The sequence below is a fragment of the Crotalus tigris genome, unplaced genomic scaffold, assembly GCF_016545835.1.
Source record: "Crotalus tigris isolate CLP2741 ecotype Arizona unplaced genomic scaffold, ASM1654583v1 scf7180000018445.1570621, whole genome shotgun sequence".
NCBI classification, from domain to species: Eukaryota; Metazoa; Chordata; class Lepidosauria; order Squamata; family Viperidae; genus Crotalus; species Crotalus tigris.
In genome coordinates this window covers 186482-206804 of record NW_024097006.1, presented here as the reverse complement: position 1 = coordinate 206804, position 20323 = coordinate 186482, and the positions used below count along the sequence as shown (strand labels likewise).

Genomic DNA, 20323 nt, shown 5'->3' with positions numbered 1-20323 from the left:
AGAAGAAAAAGGGAGAAAGTATAAAATCAAATCTAGTAAATAAGATATTTACCAGTGTGATGAAGTATTTTTTTTTTTTACATTCATACATGATTAATGACACCCTGAATATGTTTGGTCCCAAATGTCACCCAAAAAATCTACACAGAATACAAATAACAGAACAACATAATATCTAATAAATTATACAGTAAAATTATGTTGTTATAAATTGCAATAAATTCCATGTAGTGTAGGCTGCTACAATGCACACTTAATACCATGGGGGTATTCAATCTGAGCTCTCCATCACTTTAGCAGATTGAGGTCAACAGTTATATAAATACAGAGTGGAGAGATAAACAAGACTGAAAACTTGGTGCTGTTCATGAATGTGGGTTCAATGCTTCAGTGCTCAATGCTGTTCACTAGATTTGTTCACCAAATGGTATGGAACATTTGGATCTGCAGGACTCTGTGCATGTTCTCCCGCTGTATTCTCCACCCCTAGAAGAAACATTAAGGTCTTGTTTGGCTTTCTCTTGGGGAGTTCTATAAACCTTCAAAGACAAATGTATATTTGTGGGTTGGTTAGCATATGATAAGGAGTCATGTACAAGGCTTCCAACTGTCTCAGACACTTCCATATCAAACCACAGTGTGGACCCATTGATGACATTACGGTTGAGCAATAGCAGTTCCCATGATCATAATAGCATATTTTTCTGACACTCAGAATGCATCATCTGCATTGGCAGAAATACTGTCTAAAATGAGTTCAGATGAGCATGTTCCAAGAAGCCAATATGGAACTGTGGGAAATCTAATCTTGATATGAAGGATTCACTCCTTTATGGGAATGAGCTTGCTTGTGAAGACAGATACTTAACCAACCTAGTTAAAACTATTGTTTGACATTGTCTCTCCAGTTTTGTTCTTCACTTCCATTTGAGTCCCCTGCCAAGCTTTCCATAGAGAAATATTCTTCTATCTTCTCTTTACTGGGATTCTCAAAATGGAGATAGCTTTTTTTTCATCTCTGGAGAAAAAATGGGGAATAGTTATGCAGACCCAGACCTGAATTTTCCTCTTGGCTCAGAAAGCTCCAATTCAGGATAAAATGTTAGTTTGGTGCTAGGCACATGCTTTGCATACATTCAGCTAATGACATCTTCAGGAATGACTAGCATATGTTTCTGCAAATCAGTGACTGGGTTCATAACCAGGTTTATTTGACCACAGCTTATTGGAAAAAACCACAGTTGTTTGGGATCATTATTACACAAAGTGCTGAACAAAATTAAATGACATTGTGGCTTGATTGTACAAGTAATTTCTGACTTACAACCACATTTGGAACTGGAGCTTCCATTGCTAAGCAATACAGTTGTCAAATGACGTGCACCCAATTTCTACAACATTTTTTGCGTTGTCATTAAACAAATCACATGGTTGGTAAGCAAATCGGGGTCCCCCCATTGGCTTTACTTGTCAGAAGTCTGGGAAGGTTGTGAATGGCAATCACACGATAATGGGATACTTGCCAGTTGCTAAGCGTCCAAATTCTGAACATGTGACTGCAGGGTTGCTGCAATGGTTTTAAATGTAAGTCTCTTTTTTTAGTGGCGACGTAATTTCAAACAGTTGTTAAATAGTCAAAATAAAAGACCACCTGTATTCAATACTGAGCCGTTATAGTGTTAGAGGCACCATCTATAGCAGTGATGGCGAACTTTTTAGAGACTGAGTGCCCAAACTGAAACCCAAAACCCATTTATGCATCATTGGGTGCCGGGTGGGTGTGGCCCAGTGGGTGGGCGTGGCTGCAGTGGTAACAGCAGACTGGGTGAGATTAAAAAGTTCAATCAATCAATTCCAATCTTTTTTTTCCCGCGACAAGTTGAAATTGACTGATTGATTGAACCTTTTTTTTTTTTTTTTTTTGTACACAGCAGCGGAGGCCTAAAGCAAAAAGGTTTTATAAAACCCAGCTGAAGGCCTAGGACTGGGGTGACAGCGCGCGTGCCCACAGAGAGGGCTCTGAGTGCCGCTTCTGGCACCCGTGCCATAGGTTCACCACCACTGACCTATAGTGTCAAGTTGCAAAAATAGACAAGTACATTAGACAGAAACAGAGAGTTCCTTAATCCAATCCCTGCCTAAGAGACATCATACTTTTGAGTTGGAATGTGCAAGCCTATTGCTGTAGATTTTAAAATTAACAAGGCTGGCAGTAAATGCATTTTGTTCTTTTAATTCATGTTTCCATGTGTTTTATCTTGCTACGACACCTTAATAAACCTGATATAGGCTTCAATAACCTCAGGTGCTTCTGAATTTGAATTATTCTTATCCATGCTTTGAAAGTAAAATCATTATGGTCTTTTTACAGTATTGGATAAAAGTGCAATTTTAAAAAGGAAGTCCCAGGAGATCAAATCTGCTTCAGAGACCAATTGCCTGCCAGGCTGAACCCTTGGGCTATTTGTGATGATACTGGCTGCCTGATAGGTTATTATTGCTGGAGCTGAACTAAACACTTACCCATTTTAATTTTCAAAAAGGAAACATCTCAAACATTTTTCCATTTCCTTTAAATCCTTAATTACCTCCCCGAGTCATTTGATTTATTTTATGTGCTGCTCACTATCTTTCTCCTTGATGACTTCTTCCAAGGTAATTTCAGCTGAATATATAAGATCACCCAGGACATTGTAAAGCACAAGCATGCACAGATCAGGAGATAAGGTTTGAGCAGCCCGTTTTATCTTGGACTGACGCCTTTTCCTGCAGTTCATCTCAGGCTGCCTCTGAATCTTAAGTGTCACCCACTGACGAACAGTAGCGACGAAGAAATGGCAATAACTTCTTTCTGTTATTCCGAATTGGAAGCAATTTCCAAGAATTGTGACAGCTTATGAGAGGCTCACATTTCTGATAAACGGTTATCAGGATTCTTGTGTTAGGCAACTTTAGATATTCATTTGTTTCTAAAGACTGATAACTGTTTCCTGGCACAGTTGGAAGAACTCTGCAAGCAGTGTGTTCCTTCTGAGCGGCTAAAGCTTGTCAATTTTCAGATTATTGCATTTGGGGCTTCTGTGGGCCATTGTTATAGAAAATGATAGGTACTATAAATGTGACCCCGGCTAAGATGCCTACATCAGATCAGAGTAAATACAGTGAGGGTCTCCAAATTTTGGGAGGGATTTATTTGCTTCCATCTTCTCTCATGTTTCTGAAGAGACAGGTTGTATTAAAATAACATATTCCCCATAATTCTCATTTTAAACACGTCACAAGGAAAAGTAGAGGAGCAATGGGATTATGAAGAAAGAAGCAGTTACATTTCTGGTATCTTAATGAGCTGTGATGGTCCAGTGGTTAGAATGCAGTACCGCAAGCTACTTCTGTTGGCTGCCGACTGCCAGCAGTTCAGCAGTTCGATTCTCACCAGTTCAAGGTTGACTCAGCCTTCCATCCTTCCAAGGTCGATAAAATGAGGACCCAGATTGTTGGGGGCAATATGCCGACTCTGTAAACTGCTTAGAGAGGGCTGTAAAACACTGTGAAGTCTAAGTACTCAGTGCTATTGCTATTGCTTAAGCTCACTTTGGCCCCAACAGTTGAACTGGATGGCAGGAATGAAGTGAACAACAGAAGGGGCAGAATAAGACATCTAAGCCCTTTCCAGGCAAGAATTTAATGCTCAGCACAAGTTGTATAGATCCTACCAAAGAAGTGAGCAGTCTTGCCCAGTCCATTCCTAAAATAAAATACTCTAACACAGTGTTCACCAACCTTTCCAGTTTTGCAGACTGATGAGGAGGAGGAGACAGGATGGTTCTGCACAAGCAGCAGCTGAGCGTATGAGTACATGCAGCTCCATTTGTGCAAGCAGAGGGTAAACGCACCCACTGCTCGCAGAAGTGGAGCTGCGTGCAAGCTTGCCCATTGCTTCTGCTACTTGGTTCCAAATGGATGGTGGCCCAGTACTAGGCTCCCACCCGAGGTTTGGGGACCCCTACTCTAACGCCCTTTCCACAGAGCGAATATTGAAATAGTCTCATGCAAGAAATCTGATCTGTTCATCAAAGTCTTGCATGAAATGGACTCTAGTTTTTGAAAGCATATCCAACAGAAAGAGGCTTTCTTTATATGAATACCTCAGCTATGTCACTTGAATCTAGCCTGTATAAAAATCATAAGCTTGTAATTTCTGGAGTATAGGGAATACAAAATATTCTACAGAGTACACCCTATGCTTATGGCTCCTGAATTGTGCTTCATTAAGATGTTTTTCCATTGACTTTGTTTAGATTTCAACTTAGCATGCCTTTTTGCCCCTAAAGACTGTTGCTCCAGTTCTACCCCCAAAACAGCTTGTTTCTTAGATGGACACAATTCTGCATTGGGTGACTGGATTCATTTGGACAGAAAATCATTATTTGGCAAGACTGCCACTAAGCTATTGAAACTGTTGGCCTCTGCAATGATAGATTTTTATATCAATTCTTGTGTCAAATTCACCACTGGTCCTTTTGCTAATTCCTTGTTTTTGCAATGAACTGGTCGATCCTCTTAGTTTCTTCATGTTCAGTTTGAAGCAGAGGTTGTGATACTGTGTACGTCCCATACATGTCTAATTATTCAGAGTTATCTGGTGATCCTACTTTTTTTCCACGTTGACCTTGTCTTTATTTTACATGACAAAAGCTACTGTAATACATACAGAGTTTCCCTGCTGTAGTTTTATCAAGAAACATTACAGCTTTAATATTAAATACGTCTGTAAGCTGGAAACAGGGTCCTTTTGCTGATCTGGGGCAAGGCTAGGTTATCCTGGGATATCTTGGCTGAACTAGTCATTATATCTTGAATTGTAGAGTAATTTTATTGGATTGTAGAATAAGTTTTAACAACAAAATAACAACTTTTTTGTTAGGGCCCACTCAACACTTCAAAGCTTGATGTAAATTTCAGACTGAGGTCTTAATGAGGCAGTAGAAATCTGAGATGGGATATTCCATGTGTTCTAAAGATCTATACTCTCTCTCTCTCTCTCTCTCTCTCACACACACACACACACACACACACACACACACACACACTCCATCTCATGCCTACACACATGCTTTCTCTTCTTCTCTGTAAAACCATAGTACAGCAATGAAGTGACAGCATGTGCAAAACAGAGGGACAAAATTTTGCTGGATCCAATCTGGGTCGGTCACTGGGACCAGTGGTTTAAGTCTTCTGAGCTTTTGGACTCATGCTGGAGCCCATCCTCAGGGAACTTCTCTCTACCGGAATGTGTACGTTGGGCTGCTCTATGCATCATATTTATATAATGCCTGGTTGGGTGTGGCTTCCTATTGGTTGATTGGCACGTTGATGACTAGCTATTGGCTGTTGTTTCCTTGTGCTGCTCTAAGTACCTGATAAGCTGGGGGCAAATCAGCACTCCCGTTGACTGACAAGAGACCCATTTCCCAGGCTTCAATCATTTCCCTGGCTACCTTTGTATCTGCTCAGCCAACAATCTTAATAGCTGCAAAATTGGATGTATGTCCTTTTTCATTGCAAGGCTCATTGCAAAAATTTTCATTATTACCAGAAAGCACTGAATACCCTGTGATGTAGTTCAGTCACTAGCTATCCTGGACTTAGCTCTGTGTGAGTTGAGTGAGGAATTCAGATGTGAGATATAGACAAAAAAAAAAAAAAAAAAAAACACCTCCAAAAACCCCACCTAGCTTCCTGCTTGCTTGCTTTTCCTGTTTTGACATAGTCCAAGACTCATAAGGTGCACACATGAATATATGTCGAGAAAATCCTATTCGGGAGAATCTTGCTAAATAAAGTCTAGCCAGACAGACTACAATTGTAGTGTTAGATTGTACAGTTAGATTCAATACAGTCAGCACAGGCTAAGTCACAACAATGTGAGATCATGGTGAAAAGAACTATAGTAGGTAAGATCACATTGCTTGGAGTCTTATTCAAGAAGCCCACTATGAGCTATAACAATTATGTCACGTAATTGTTATGTTCAAAGTGTAGAATAAAGAAAACTGCCCTAAACTTATTTGGATTGCTGATCATAATAGAGGATGTCGCCTTTTTGGAGAGCTTTCCCCAGATGTCCAGATCGACCACCATCTCCCCAAGATTGTCAGAGCTTCCCTCCTTCCTTGCCACCTCTCTGGGGTAGCTCCATTTAGGATCCCCAAACAGAGAGAAATCAGCCATAGGGATCAGAAGCGCCTCTCTCTCTCTCTCTCTCTCTCTCTCTCTCTCTCTCTCTCTCTCTCTCTCTCTCTCTCTCTCTCTCTCTCTCTCTCTCTCTCTCTCTCTCTCTCTCTCTCTCTCTCTCTCTCTCTCTCTCTCTCTCTGTGTGTGTAATATTAGCCCATATCAGTTCACTGCAGGATGAAGGCCTCTTCATTGAAGGTTATGGATCATAATCTATCTTGCTAGTCTAATGTAGGTTTGTAGTTAAAGCTTTTTTTGTTTTACTTTACAGTCTGATTCCAAGAGAAAATGCTGTTGCAAAGTATTCTGTATCTAAGGCTGGACTAAAACCTGAGTCTCCCTATCTCTGGTACAACACCTTAACTATTATACTAAGTTGGCTGTCTTAAAAATATATGCTCAACATTATAATACTAGGTTAGTGAGTGATAAGGAATAAAGTAATACTCAGAAACAGCTGGTATGAGATATTTTATATTTGTTATATTACTCCACTAAAATGGATAGTTCATTTTTTAAAAAATTGAAATATAATGATCAAGTGAAAGCAAAATTGGTATATGGGACTGAACTTAGGAGACAAGAGGAAGAGCCACAGACTGGACATCCAAGCATGTAAAAGATATTTCACTCCACAAAAGTTGTGGAAAGCATATCAGAAGGGACCCTCCCTAGTTTTCCAGGGAATAAAAGGAAAGGACACGAGAAATGGTTTCAGTCTTGCAAGATTCTGTTAAACAAAGATGGAGTTAACATGCATGGTTGTTCTTCTTGTCTGGACTACCTCAAAGGGCTAAGATCAATCTTGCAAGACTCAAAGTATTTGCCCATGGCACTCACTCCTATCTCCAGGGATCTCCCAAGGACATTCCCATACACCACACATGTCAAACACAAGGCCTGGGGGCCAGATGCGGCCCGCGAAGTGGTTTCATGTGGCCCGCAAAGCCATCCTGGAAACAGTGAGGGAACGGCCCCCTCTGCCTTGGCCCTGGCCCAGGCCGGCCAGGAGCCAATGTACAATTTCGTGGTGCCATCTATGCTGAAACACATTCAGTCTTAGCTCAACGAGGCTGTCTGGAAACAGTGAGGAACCAGCCCCTGCCGCGTTGGCCCCACCTCCTGGGTGCATACTTGGGAGGTGTCACTCTTTGTGAGGAATAAAGAAATGCACCATCACCTGGAAGTGGCCAGCAAATGGCCCTTGCCTACTTCAGCTATCTGGCTTGATGGGCATGGGGGAGGGGTTTTGGCAGGAAGTGGGGCACTTTCCTCACAGCACCGAGAAGCTGAGCTGGGCGGTGTGAATCCAAAAAGAAGCACGAGGCCACCCAGCTCCCAGCCTGCCTGGTTTCAGCAGGCAGCGGGGCGCTCTCCTCACAGCACCAAGAGCTGAGCCGGGTGGCAAGAATCTGATGAGAAGTGCAATGCTGCCTAGGCCCCAGTCTGCCCAGTTTCAGCAGGCAGCAAGGTACAAAGCTGACGAGCTTCACACCGCCTGGCTCAACCTCTCTCTGTGAGGAGAGTGCCCTGCTGCCTGCCAAAACTGGGCAGCATTGCAGCAGGTAATGTTGACTCTCACACTGCTCATGGCATCCCCTCTCCCAGAGCCCACCAAGCCAGATATGTGAAGTAGGTGAGGGTCATGAGCTGGCCACTTCCAGACGATGGTGCATTTCTTCATTCTTCACGAAGGGTGACACCTCCCCAGCTGCGTTTCTTGCCTGTTTTTCTCCCTCCCTCATCTCAAATATTTTCCCACCACTCTATACTTAGGAAGGAAGGAAGGAAGGAAGGAAGGAAGGAAGGAAGGAAGGAAGGAAGGAAGGAAGGAAGGAGAGGGGGGGTCTGAGGGAACTCCTGCCTTAGTCCTGCCCTGCTGCCCTTTCACCATCCCCTTGCCCCCTCCTCCTGGCCTATCCTGGGGGTCTCCCATCCTATTGCTAAGGAAGCTTTGGATACAAAGCAGGATCTCATCCTATGGAGAGGGAATGGGCCTCCCTCTGACTTTGCCCTTGTACCTATCATGAGCAACTGGCTAAGGAGAGCAATCACAGCAGCAGCAGCTTTGAGGAGGTAAGTGCAGCTGGGCACCCCCTTGGATAAGTGGGGTTGTGCTTGGTGCCACAGGTGCTCGAGGGCCAGGCTGCCATTTGATCTCTGCTGCAAAGGGCTCTGGGCAACCCGCACCACCATCCAGCCCCCCCCCCCTGCATGGCCTGAGAGGAACAGTGAGGCTCCTCCAGTGGACTATGCCTTGGCACTTGCCCTGGTCCTACCCCCTTTTGCCAGAGACCCTTAGATCTGTCCCACTCCTGCCCAGACCCCCACAGGCACCCTTGACAGGAACGATGTAGAGATGGCCATGCCCACCCAGTAGGCCACACCCACTCCATCCATGCCCACCCAATAGGCTGCACCCACCCTGGCCACACCTACCCAGCCCCCCAAGGGCAACCACAATGTTGATGCAGCCCTCAATGAAATTGAGTTTGACACCCCTGCCATACACCATTACACCTAAATACAATAACTGCTCCAAGGATATTCATTGCTTTATATTGGAAAGGATATTTGATCCCCTCCACGGATGAATACAGTAGCTAATGAGGTATTGGGTGTATTTCAATGTCCTAAATAAATTCATATCTGAGAAAGAGTTTAATTCAATTTGAAAAACATTTCTAAATTAAAACATTATTCCTGCAGAAGACATCTACTGATGGTGCATGAACAGGGATGATGTAAGCCATAGGGGAGCCAAAGGCAAACGAATGGGAAGTACTCATTCTAGAACTCTTTCTTTCGTCCTTCCTTCCTTCATTCCTTCCTTCCTTCCTTCCTTCCTTCCTTTCTTTCTTTCTTTCTTTCTTTCTTTCTTTCTTTCTTTCTTTCCTTCTTTCCTTTTTCCTTCCTTCCTTCCTTCCTTCCTTCCTTCCTTCCTTCCTTCCTTTCTTTCTTTCTTTCTTTCTTTCTTTTCCAAACAACAACCCACAAGGAAGGGACAGAGATTTTTTTATAGATGAACTGATCCCCTGTAGTAGGGGATTCAAAATAAGCCAAGAGCTATGTTAGACCAAGGAGTGCTGTAAGCTGTCATGCTGTTTAGTCCTTTCATCTGCTTTGAAGACTGTATCTTGACTGATCACTTAAATCTGCAGTTAGAGAGGAAGATTTTGAGCCTTGTTTATTTTTTTAAGAAGTGTTCAACCCTGTGATTCATCCTAGCCATCTGCAGTCTCAAATGGCCTAATCCAGGAATATGTTTATAAGTGATCAAAGCTTTGCCATCATTTAATTTGGCACATTATGGATGGTATTATCTTAAGTGCCTAATCAGAACATTCCCATTATTAAATAATCAAGGAGAAAAACTTTATTATGCAATCTTGCTATAGAGCTGGACTGGGAAATCTATGGGCTGTCAGCCATATGAAATCCCCAAATCTCTTTTTGGAGCTGCCAGAGGCCTGAAGATTTCATCACCAGAATTTGATAGCAAACTGTTGAAAAATTCTGCTTCTCTAAGACTTGAACAGGCTTAATTCATCTTAAAAATTTACCTCCTCCTCACCCCGACCCTGACCCTCCCCCCCCCAATACCCAATGAAACAAAAAACAGAGAGAAGGCAAATCCTGCCTCTCTGTACTCTACTGAGGACAAAAGGTATTATTGCATACAGTATCTGCTTGGTCTTGTAATACAGTGGTAGCATCACACTACACAATCATCGTCATTCCTTTTTATTCTAGTGGTGGCATGTTCAACAGAGTTTGAGTGATTTGCTGGTGAAATTATACTACAGTAAGAAGTACTGGCTAACATTATAGAGCAGTAGTGTTAAGGAAGAGAGAAGGTCCTGCCTTTTCTAATGATAGTTTTTAAAGCCATGTAGGTATGTATGTACGTATGTATGCGTTTGTTGACTTAACTAGTTAATTAATTGGTTAGCTACCTGTTCAACCAATCAGCAGAGAAAAATGCCATACTTCCACCACTGTCTCTTGTTTTCTATCAAGAAAAGGAGAAGCCTCCTTTCTCAGTGATGCTGAAGTAGCAATAAACTGTGTTTTTAGCAGATGGTTCACTACTTGCTACAATATTAAATGCCCATAAAAATTATAAACTGATGGCAGTCCTGAGTGTAAGTCTTTCATTACCACATCTAGCAATCCAGTTAAGGAATTTTTTCTCCGTAACAAATGGTAGAAGGAGACTGAGCTACTTTAATTGACTTCCTTTAAAAATAAACTGTTTCAAATTACGTTCATAAACTCAAGACCACTTCTAACATTAAAATCACATACACAGAGCCATCAAGCAATAATAAAATATACTGCCTTCAAGCAGAAGAGCTAAGCTGTCATGATAAAATGTAGCATAATTAATTTAGGTGAACCCATGGAGAAATCATGAAAAGATTATTTTGGCATTCTTTTGAACAATGAAAAAAAAGTGCGTGTGGTTTTTTTTTTTTAAAAATGTTATGGTTTGAGACAACATAAGCTATGACCTGGTGCTATAACCTCTGTCATTATCAAGATGTGACATTAGCAAGGCTCTGTGATGATTGTAGCTTATATCCCACACTGCAGATGGAAATTCACAATTCATATCCACACGTGAGAAATGGCAATTATTGAACCAATTCAGTACAAACGATTCCTTCTGTTGGTTAAAGAAAAGTTTTTGATTGTGTGAGAGGAGTGATGCAGTGAGGGAACAAGACTGGGAAAAGATGGGGCATCCATCATCCCAAACAGCCTCTCATTAACACTGAAAATATCTAAGTATCTAGAATAATCCTGGCAAATGAAGCAGAGGTAATCTGCTTTAGGGTGGTTTTTTTAATTTCTTTTACACTACAATTTTGGGATTAATTATGAAGAACAAACAATATTTCATGGGAAATACATCTTGTTTAGGTTTTTACAAGACATAACAAAGATAAGCAATTTTATGATTTCAAAAACTGGACACTAGAGGGGAGTAAAGATTTTAGGTAGAGAAAAGATAAACAACCTATAGAATGGTTCAAAACTTTAAAAGCGTCACATAAAAATACTATGTGACGCTTTTGAAGAACAGAATCGGTAGCCACAATATCAACAATGTCAGTAACGAAATCTACTTCTATGAATATTCAAAAGGATTATTAAAGAAATGACAGATGGGGAACAAATTTTATCACAGGATGTATAAAAGAACCTGGTCAAAGTTTTAAAATTTAAAACGAGAAATACAAATGACAAACCAAGAGAGCGACCTGGATATTTTTTTCCTATTGGATTTACGAAAAAGACTTGTTAAAGCTTTGAAGAACTCTGTGGAAGAGGACAAAAAAGAAATTAAAAAAATCAAATCCTATGACAAAAATTTCAGGGAATTAAAAGTAGAGAGCCAAGCAAATCACTGTGAGTTCAGCTGTGAAAGCCAGCTTTGGTCCAGTCACTCTCTGTCTCAACCCAACCCATCTCACAGGGCTGTTGTTATGGGAAAATAGAAGAGGAAAGTTACGATAGATGTGTTTGCTGCCTTGAGTTTCTTATAATAATAATAAAGACAGGGTGGTAGATAGATAGATAGATAGATATAGATAGATAGATAGATAGATAAGATAAGATAAGATAAGATAAGATAAGATAAGATAAGATAGGAGATGATTGTGAGACATATAAGGCAGGAATAGAAAGTTGATTTATTTGATCAAAGTTAAAACAAGATATGTGGTTACCTCTGGCCACCCTTTATGGATTTTCTGCTGAAAGGGGGACTGAAAAGATGATGTTTTATGGACTAGTTTATAGATAAGTAATGAGATATGGAATTAAGAGATCGTGTTTTAACTTTAGAAGGGGTGAAGAGTCACTAAATTTGTTGTGATGAAAGTTGGAGGTTGCTTGTTTATATATTTATTTTCTCTTTATTATATTCTTTTTTCTACTTTTCTTTTTTCCTCGCACCTTTGAATTCATCTTTCTATTCTCTTTTCTTTTTTTAAGTTGTTTGCATTAGATTTTACCAGTATAATCCAATTCCTAATAAAAATTATATACACAATGGAATTTTATATTTTACTTTTTACTTTGGATATTTTTAACTAACTTGAAAGTTTTTGTATTACTGTGATTTATGTAGCCCTCTGTCTCCTTCCATATTGAAAATATGTATTTCACCATTAGAAATATTTTAAGCATTTTATTTTCCTAAAATATTCTTTGATTTTGTGAATCACTTGTAACATTATTTCCCAAGGAGAGGAGTTGAATCATCTACATGTTTTCATTACATATCCAGGAGATGTCAGTATCCAAATTATTTCAACTTATTGCTATAATAGAATAACAGAATTGGAAGTGATCTTGGAGGTCTTCTAGTTCAACCCCCTGCTCAAACAGAAATGCTATACCATTTCAATTGCATTCCACTCCCAGGAGCTTGATTCTGAGAGGCTCAAGGTTGACTCAGCCTTCCATCCTTCTGAGGTCAGTAAAATGAGGACCCAGATTGTTGGAGGCAATATGCTGACTTTGTAAACGGCTTAGAGAGGGCTGAAAAGCACTGTGAAGCTTTATATAAGTCTAAGTGCTATTGCTATTTCAGACAAATGGCTATCCAATCTTTTCTTAAAAACCTCCAGTGACGGAGCACACACAACTTCAGGAGGCAAACCATTCCACTGATTGTTCTCACTGTCAGGAAATTTCTCCTTAGTTCTTTCCTTGATTAGTTTCCATCCATTGCTTCTTGTTCTGCTTTTAGGTGCACCCCTTACGAGCTTAAGTTAGGCTCCCTTAATTGAGCACATTTTAACAATTCTGGATTATTTGATGCTCCTATTGGTTCTAAAATCATAGAAGTAAGCTTGCAATTCGATTTTTTCATTGATTCTTCAAAATTTGGATTTCATGACATCAATAAGGTTTTCAATTATTTTCTTTGGTAAGGAGCTGTCCACTCTACTGAAAGTAATAGCTCACACAGAACAAGCAAGTTTAATACTTCAACTGTATTGATTTCAGAGATGAGGGCATCTCAGGTCAGAAGTGTCCAACCTTAGGGCTTCCAGTTCCGGTTCGCGGTGGTGCAGTCAAGCAAAGGGGGTCATCCCTTTGCCAATAGAGTTTCCCCTGCCGGTAGACCCCTTAGAGGGTTGAAAAGACATTCCTCCAGAGTGTCTACTGTTGAGGAGGCTTCTCAGTAGTTGCAGAGGAGCAGCGGTGTCCTCTGTGCACCAAGTATCTCCTTTGGGCCAACAGGGTAAAGATCGGCCAGTAAAATGCCTGATCATTTAGCTGCGCCAACCGCAAGCCACAAGATCAGCTAAGCAAACGGACCCACCATAGAGAACTCAGTGAGACTTTCCTTTAACCTCTACTTTCTTTATGCCTGTGAAAAAAATTTTTTTTTTTTTGGGAATTACTCCCTTTTTTGATGAAGCAGCTTGTTAAATGGGGGAAGAGAAGCACAAAGGATTAAACTTATTTTTGTTTTGATGACTGATTTTATTTTTGGATATTGGGAGCCTCAAGAAAGTTTTTTATAATATTTGGAGAATATTATTTACTTGTACCTTTATGGTGCCTGGAAGGATTGAACATCTGATTAATTTCTGGGGGACACCTTTTGATAAAGGTATTCATTGTACTTGCTATCTTTTCTTCGCTGGAAAGGCTTTCATTTTGTACAAAGGAAAAAGGTGAGGAAACTGGGAGGAGATGGATATTGTGATCGCTCTTTAAATATAGTTTCCTCTAAAAGGATAAAGACTTGAAAGATAATAAAGATGGAGGAAACCGGTATAGACTTTTACAAGTATATTCTGGCTAAAATTTTGGAAAATACGGATGAGATAATTGCTTGTTCAAAGAGATTTCTTGGTATCAACAAGGAAAAAGACAAGGACTAAGTGAAACATCGGTTTATACACAAGTGGCTTGTACCTTGCTTACCGAAGTGGAAGAAGTAGACTCACAGTTGGACAATCAATTGATTTTGGAAAAAAGATTTGACATTAATGGACAAAGGACTTACGATAAGGAACTAGTTGATTTCACTTCAGAAAGACAAGTTGATCTTCAGACGCCATTTGAATGAGATAGAGGAAAAATTATGGGAAGAAGAGAAACATGTGATCAAAAGGATGACATAAAAGAAGGGACTTTAAGTGAAATTCACTCAATGTTAAAAGAAAGGGGAAATGATGTTCTGCCACAAGCCATTCAGACTAACTATAACTTTTATATTAACTTAACAAAATGCACAATGGGAACTTCTTTTTGGAGTGTATAGTGTGGCAGGCAGAGGCCCAGTTATGGAAACCTGTTTGGATTAGAAAGAAACCCAGAATAAGATATAAATATTAAATCTGATTATAGTAATGTGGTAATGGCCTTATAGTGATCTGGATTGATTTGGACTTGGACTTTGTTAAAAGGGCTTTATATGTTTTTGATACTAGAAATGGTATAATGAGAAAAGAACTGAAATATGGGAAATGATGGAATTAATTATTGGAGATTTGGAGAAATAATGAAAAACAATAGAAGATTGGTGAGAAAGAGAAGAATTTACTTTTGGAGTTCATAATGCTTAAATAAAAAAAAAAACACTTGGGGCACCTGAATAGTAAATGAATATGTTAATTTAAGATTAAATATTTGTAAAATTAAGAAAGCATGATACAGGATCTTTGGGATGGATAATGAATTTGTAAACTTTTATTGATTAATGAAATTTATATAGAGTGATATGTTCAATGAAAATTTGTTTTAGAAAGGTGTTAATGAGTCTATAATAATATAAATAGATAGAAAATGTTAGTCTATTTTAAATTATATGATTTGGATGAAATGTTATATTAGTGAATGAATTGATTTTAGATATTGACTTGATTATAATGTCTTTAAATAAATGGAGTTCACTAAGCCTAAGTTAAATGTGAGAAGAAATATAGGTTTTTATAGATTAAAGATTTTTTTTGTTTAATGTAGATGATGGTTAGACATAGTAATGAATGAACTCAATGAAAATGTACTAATCTGATTATAATATTCTATATAGATAGAGAGGGAAATGTTTAAGAAATAATGGGTATATATTTACTATATTATTGTTTGTTTTTTAAAAAATGGATCACCACGTATTCACATGGGTTCTTAAGCTGTGTTGGTGTAAAATGGAAAACTAATAAAAAGTGTTTTGAAAAAAAAGAAGTGTCCAACCTTAGCATCTTTAAAATCTGTGGACCTCATCTCCCAGAATGCCCCAGGCAGCCAGTTTGCCTGTAAAATTCTAGCAGTTGAAATCCACAAGTCTTAAAATACTTAAAACAGGTTTCATGTTCAACATGTGTTGTTTTTTTTTCCTGAATATTTTGGATTGCTTGCTTTCTTTTCAAAATCAAAGAACTGGCCACCCTGATTTATACAAACTTGAAGTCAAACAGTAGTAGGCTGTCATACATTAAAACCTATTAAATGAAAGGTGTTGGGTCCAATAAAATTTCCTTCCTCTCTAAAAACAGAGGAAGAGTTTTCATTGTCTGCATTTCTAGTTTTCAATTTGACTTTTGAGTCAATAGAAAGCAGCACAAGGTGTATCAGCCCCACTAGGTAGAGCAGATTAGGAAATCAACTCCAAAGGAAGGCTAAAATTAGTTTTATTGAAATTGGCTATAATAACAGAATCTTGCAAGTCTGATTATGTTGTGCCTCCTCCTTCCTTTTCCTTACAAATTAGTAAATTAGACAGGTTTCTATCTGAGCCACTTCCAAATGTTACCTTAAAAAATGCTTTAATCTCCTTTGCCTAGGCAACAGCTTCTCTGTATCTCTCTTGAGGTCTTCTTCCTTTCTCTCTACAGGGAATGAAAGTCAGGACTCTCAAAGGGTTTTTTTTTTTTCTTCAAAAGGCAACTGGACTGTTTTGTGTTTTTTTTTTTTCTTGCAGAAGAAGAAGAAAACATTTTGCTTCTCATGAGAAGTGAAACATTTTCTTCTTCTTCCTTAGGGAAAAAAAAAAACAGTCCAGTTGCCTTTTGAAGAAAAAAATCACCTTTTGGACAGCTATGTTCTGGATAACTGAGAATCTCCACAGACATTAAGCCAGGACTCTCTTATAGCTAGGGCAGAGATAGGCAACCTTGGCTCTTTTATAACTCGTGGACTTCAGCTCCCAGAATTCCTGAGCCAGCATGTCTCATCTTGGAAACCTCTCCCTTTCCCCTCAGCATGGCTGGCTCAGGAATTCTGGGCGTTGAAGTCCACAAGTTATAAAAGAGCCAAGGTTGCCTACCACTGAGCTAGGGGAACAGAATCCAGAAGATTGGAAGTGGCATTAGAAAATTAACCCCAATTCAAGAGGTAGAACAGAGGTGTGAAGACCTTGCCTGCTACTGGAGGAAAAAGTTTGCGACCTCCAGATTTCTATCCTGCAAACCTCGGTATTCACTACAAACTGATATTAGATTCAGGACAAAGATCTGGCAGGCATATCTTTCAGAGCTTGTGTCCTTGAGATAGGAAACTATCCTAACCAAATGTGTCAGATTTGGAAAGTGTTGTTGTGCTAAGCAATGTTTCATAGAATTGTTGAATCCTAACGTTTACTGCAGAAAAGACCAATAAAAGCACCCTTGACAAATGATGAAGACTTATGGCAAAAGAGAGCTCACCAACATCCTCAGTAATTGGTTCCACTGTCAAAGTTCTCTTACTATTAGGAAGGTTTTCCGAATTTGCTTTCCTATAACTTAAGAGCATAAGTCAATGTCCTGTACACTTAGATGGTATTGTTTTATCTTCTATGTGAGCCCCTTCCTTTATTTGATTTTTTAAAAACCTATTTATTCTAGGTCAGGGGTGTCAAACTGCCGGCCCGTGGGCCGGATGCGTCACATGGAAGCCGCGCCCACCCCATTGCCGGCAATGGCAAAACAGTCCTGCTACTGTCATGTAAAGTTGCGAGTTTGACATGTCTGTTCTAGGTGAAAGTCCTATATACAATTTGTCTCTTAAAATATTATTGCCTTTTCGTTACTTTATTTTTATCCCATTTTGTCCAATTTCTCTGCTTGAAATAATTTTGAATTTTGTTCCCATCTTCTAGACTATTAACGATTCTGTCCTATATTATATAATCTGCAAATTTGATAAGCATTTCCTCCACTTTTTATCCATGTCATTAATGAAAATGTTGATGAGATCTGGGCTCATAACCCAACCCTATGGGACTTTATTTGATATCACCTCTAGTTTGATGAAAATACATGAGGATGCTCTGAGTAAGATTTTCACATAAGAGATGTGTCAACCAGATTAGCATATTAATAAGAACATGATAGGGCTAATTTCTCAGGGGCTTTACTGAAATCAAGATATATTCTATTCACAGCATTTTTACAATCCACTGAAAAATTTACAAAATAAAATATAAGAATAGTCTAGCAAGACTTTTTCCTGAGAAATCAATGCTGATTTTGAACAATTACTGTATTGCTCCCAAGGTTACAGATTAATCTCCTCTAAAGTATTACTGGTTATTCATGTCAAACTGATTGGACTACAGTTTCCTAGGTCCACCTTTTTCTTATTTTAGGATATTTGCCTTCCATCTATCATATAATCCATTCTCTTGGTTATAGATAGTGACTTGGCCAGCCCATCAATATTCTATGATGGTCTTCATCTAATCTGAACTTATGCAAGGTAAAGCAGTTTCCCCTACCATCTTTCTTATCAATCCCAGGTGGAATTCTGATTTTTCTACTGGTTCTTTCCAAGTGCTCACTGGAACAAATGTACTCTTCTCAGCAGAAGACAGCCCAACTTTAGTTCATTCTTTTGTTATCCTTGTATTCTCTTCAATATATGGGTGGTATTGTGTGTTGTTTTGCACATTCTTACTTTGGGAGTAAGATACTAAATTTATTGGGATTGTTGTTTGTTTATTAATTTGCGTTCTACCCCAGCCAACTTTCTGCTCTGGCAAGCATTTGAGGAGCACTTCCAAGCAAATGAGTGTGTGGCACTGTGCCCTTCATGATTTTCCCCAGGGACCCCATATTCTTGATTACTATTTAGATGCAAGGCTCCCACACAGAACTGTGACAAATGGAGTATGCAATTACTCCAGAATGGAATGCCTTGATATCAATAGCAATTCCTATATATCTAATTAAAGAAGAGTGGAGGAGGTCTGACAGATACAACTGTATTTTGGCAGTTCTTGCAGCATGCTCATCTGCTATCTGGCTTCATGCCCCAGTGAATCGTAATTCTGTTCATCTCACCTTATGAGCCACAGTAAATTATCCAAAGGCATCAGTAGTCGTCAATGGCTCTGCAGTGGCTCTGTTGGAGAATGCAGGGCAAAATGCCAGTCCCCAAAGCAAAGTGCTTCACTATTTAGAAAAAAGGAAGGAAAAGTGACTGGTAGATCAGCCAAGATGATCACTATATTTCATTTCCCAAAGGAATGACATTACTCTAGAAATAGCATTTCCAATATTCAAAATTCAAAATGACTCTAGTCAAGCACTGAGGGGGCTCAAGTGGAATTAATGAAGTTAATCAGCCTTACTTTTCATTAGCTCTTAAGAATTTGGTTAACAATCCAGTGCTCCCATTCTCCCCATTCATGCCCGCTCTGCTTTTATGATGCTCTGCAGAATGTATTCTGTATGTCAGACTAACTTTTGAACCAACTGCAAGATTTGGTTCAGTTCTTGCAGACTCAGAAAAGGACCTAAGATGCCATGATCAGTTCAGAGGCCAACTGATTTTGTGAGAGGCGCAAATACTCGTGCTTCCTACTGTCTCAGAAAATCCACAAATGACTTCAACCTTCTTGCTTGTTTGCTCATTTTGTAGAACGGGATGAGGTTTGCAGGAATAAGCAACCTTTCCATGAGACGATGAGATCTATTATATTTCTGAAAGCTGTGGGGATTTTTTGTTATGTGTCAATTCTGTTAAAATGGCAAAAATGTACATAACTCTTTTTATTTCATGGCAGAATTGGAAACTAATTGCAAAGGAAGTTGTATGTCATACTGAGAGTTTATTTTATTTATTAAATTTATATGCCTCCCATCTCACTTACAAAGCAAGTCTGGGCAGATTAGTTAAAATCACAAATATTAAAGTATTAACAACAATTAATACAAAACTAAAAAACTGAAGCAAGGCCAAGGACGACAACAACAACAACAACAATAACAACAATAATAATAATAATAATAATAATAATAATAATAATAATAATAATAGCAGAATAGAAGAGAAGAGAAAGAACTGGAGAAGATAACAAAATATAAAGACCTACAAATAGAAATAGAAAGACTTTGGCAAAAGCAAGCAAAGGTAGTACCAATAGTCATAGGCTCCTTGGGTGCAATCCCAAAACAACTGGAGCACCACTTGAACACCACTGGCATTGACAAATTCGCTATTAGTCAATTGCAAAAGGCGGCCTTATTAGGAACTGCTTCCATCCTGCGACGATATCTGTAATACCATCAAACATCCACATCTGCCTATCCCAGGTCCTGGGTAAGGACTCGATAGGTAGACAAAATGCCAAATCCAGTCTGAACATCTGGCTGACTGTGCGATGATCGATAATAATAATAAAGTTGGAAGGGACTTTGGAGGTCCTCTAGTCCAACCCCCTGCTCAGGCAGGAAACCCTATACCATTTCAGATAAATGGCTGTCCAGTCTCTTCTTAAAAACTTCCAGTGTTGGAGAATTCACCGCTTCTGGAGGTAGGTTGTTCCATAGCACAAAGGTGGCACCTTCCCTATTAATCCAGCCACCTCCAATATAGAATGCCCCCAAGCCATCCAACAGGTTTAATGCCCCTCTGGACAGCCAAAAGGAAAGTACAGTATGCTTCAGCCAGTCTGGGCAAAACCCAGAAGGGTGTCTATTGGGAGATGTAAGGATGGGATCAAGTACATTGGTAGAAGAGATGGGAAAAACATGGTGACAAGGGGACTACTGAATTCCATGGCCTTTATGACCCATCATAGTAACAACTGGAAGAAAACAAATCAGGAAGCTGCTGATCAGTTGAGTACATAGCA

At 39.3% G+C, this 20323-nt stretch overlaps 1 long non-coding RNA gene across 1 annotated transcript in view; it reads right to left on the bottom strand.

Moving 5' to 3' along the window:
• Positions 1-18789, bottom strand: part of LOC120312190 — a 35341-nt gene extending 16552 nt beyond the window's left edge. The window contains exon 1 of the long non-coding RNA XR_005557812.1: positions 18528-18789. This is a non-coding gene — a long non-coding RNA (uncharacterized LOC120312190). The remainder of the gene's footprint in view (positions 1-18527) is intronic.
• Positions 18790-20323: the final 1534 nt, after the last annotated feature.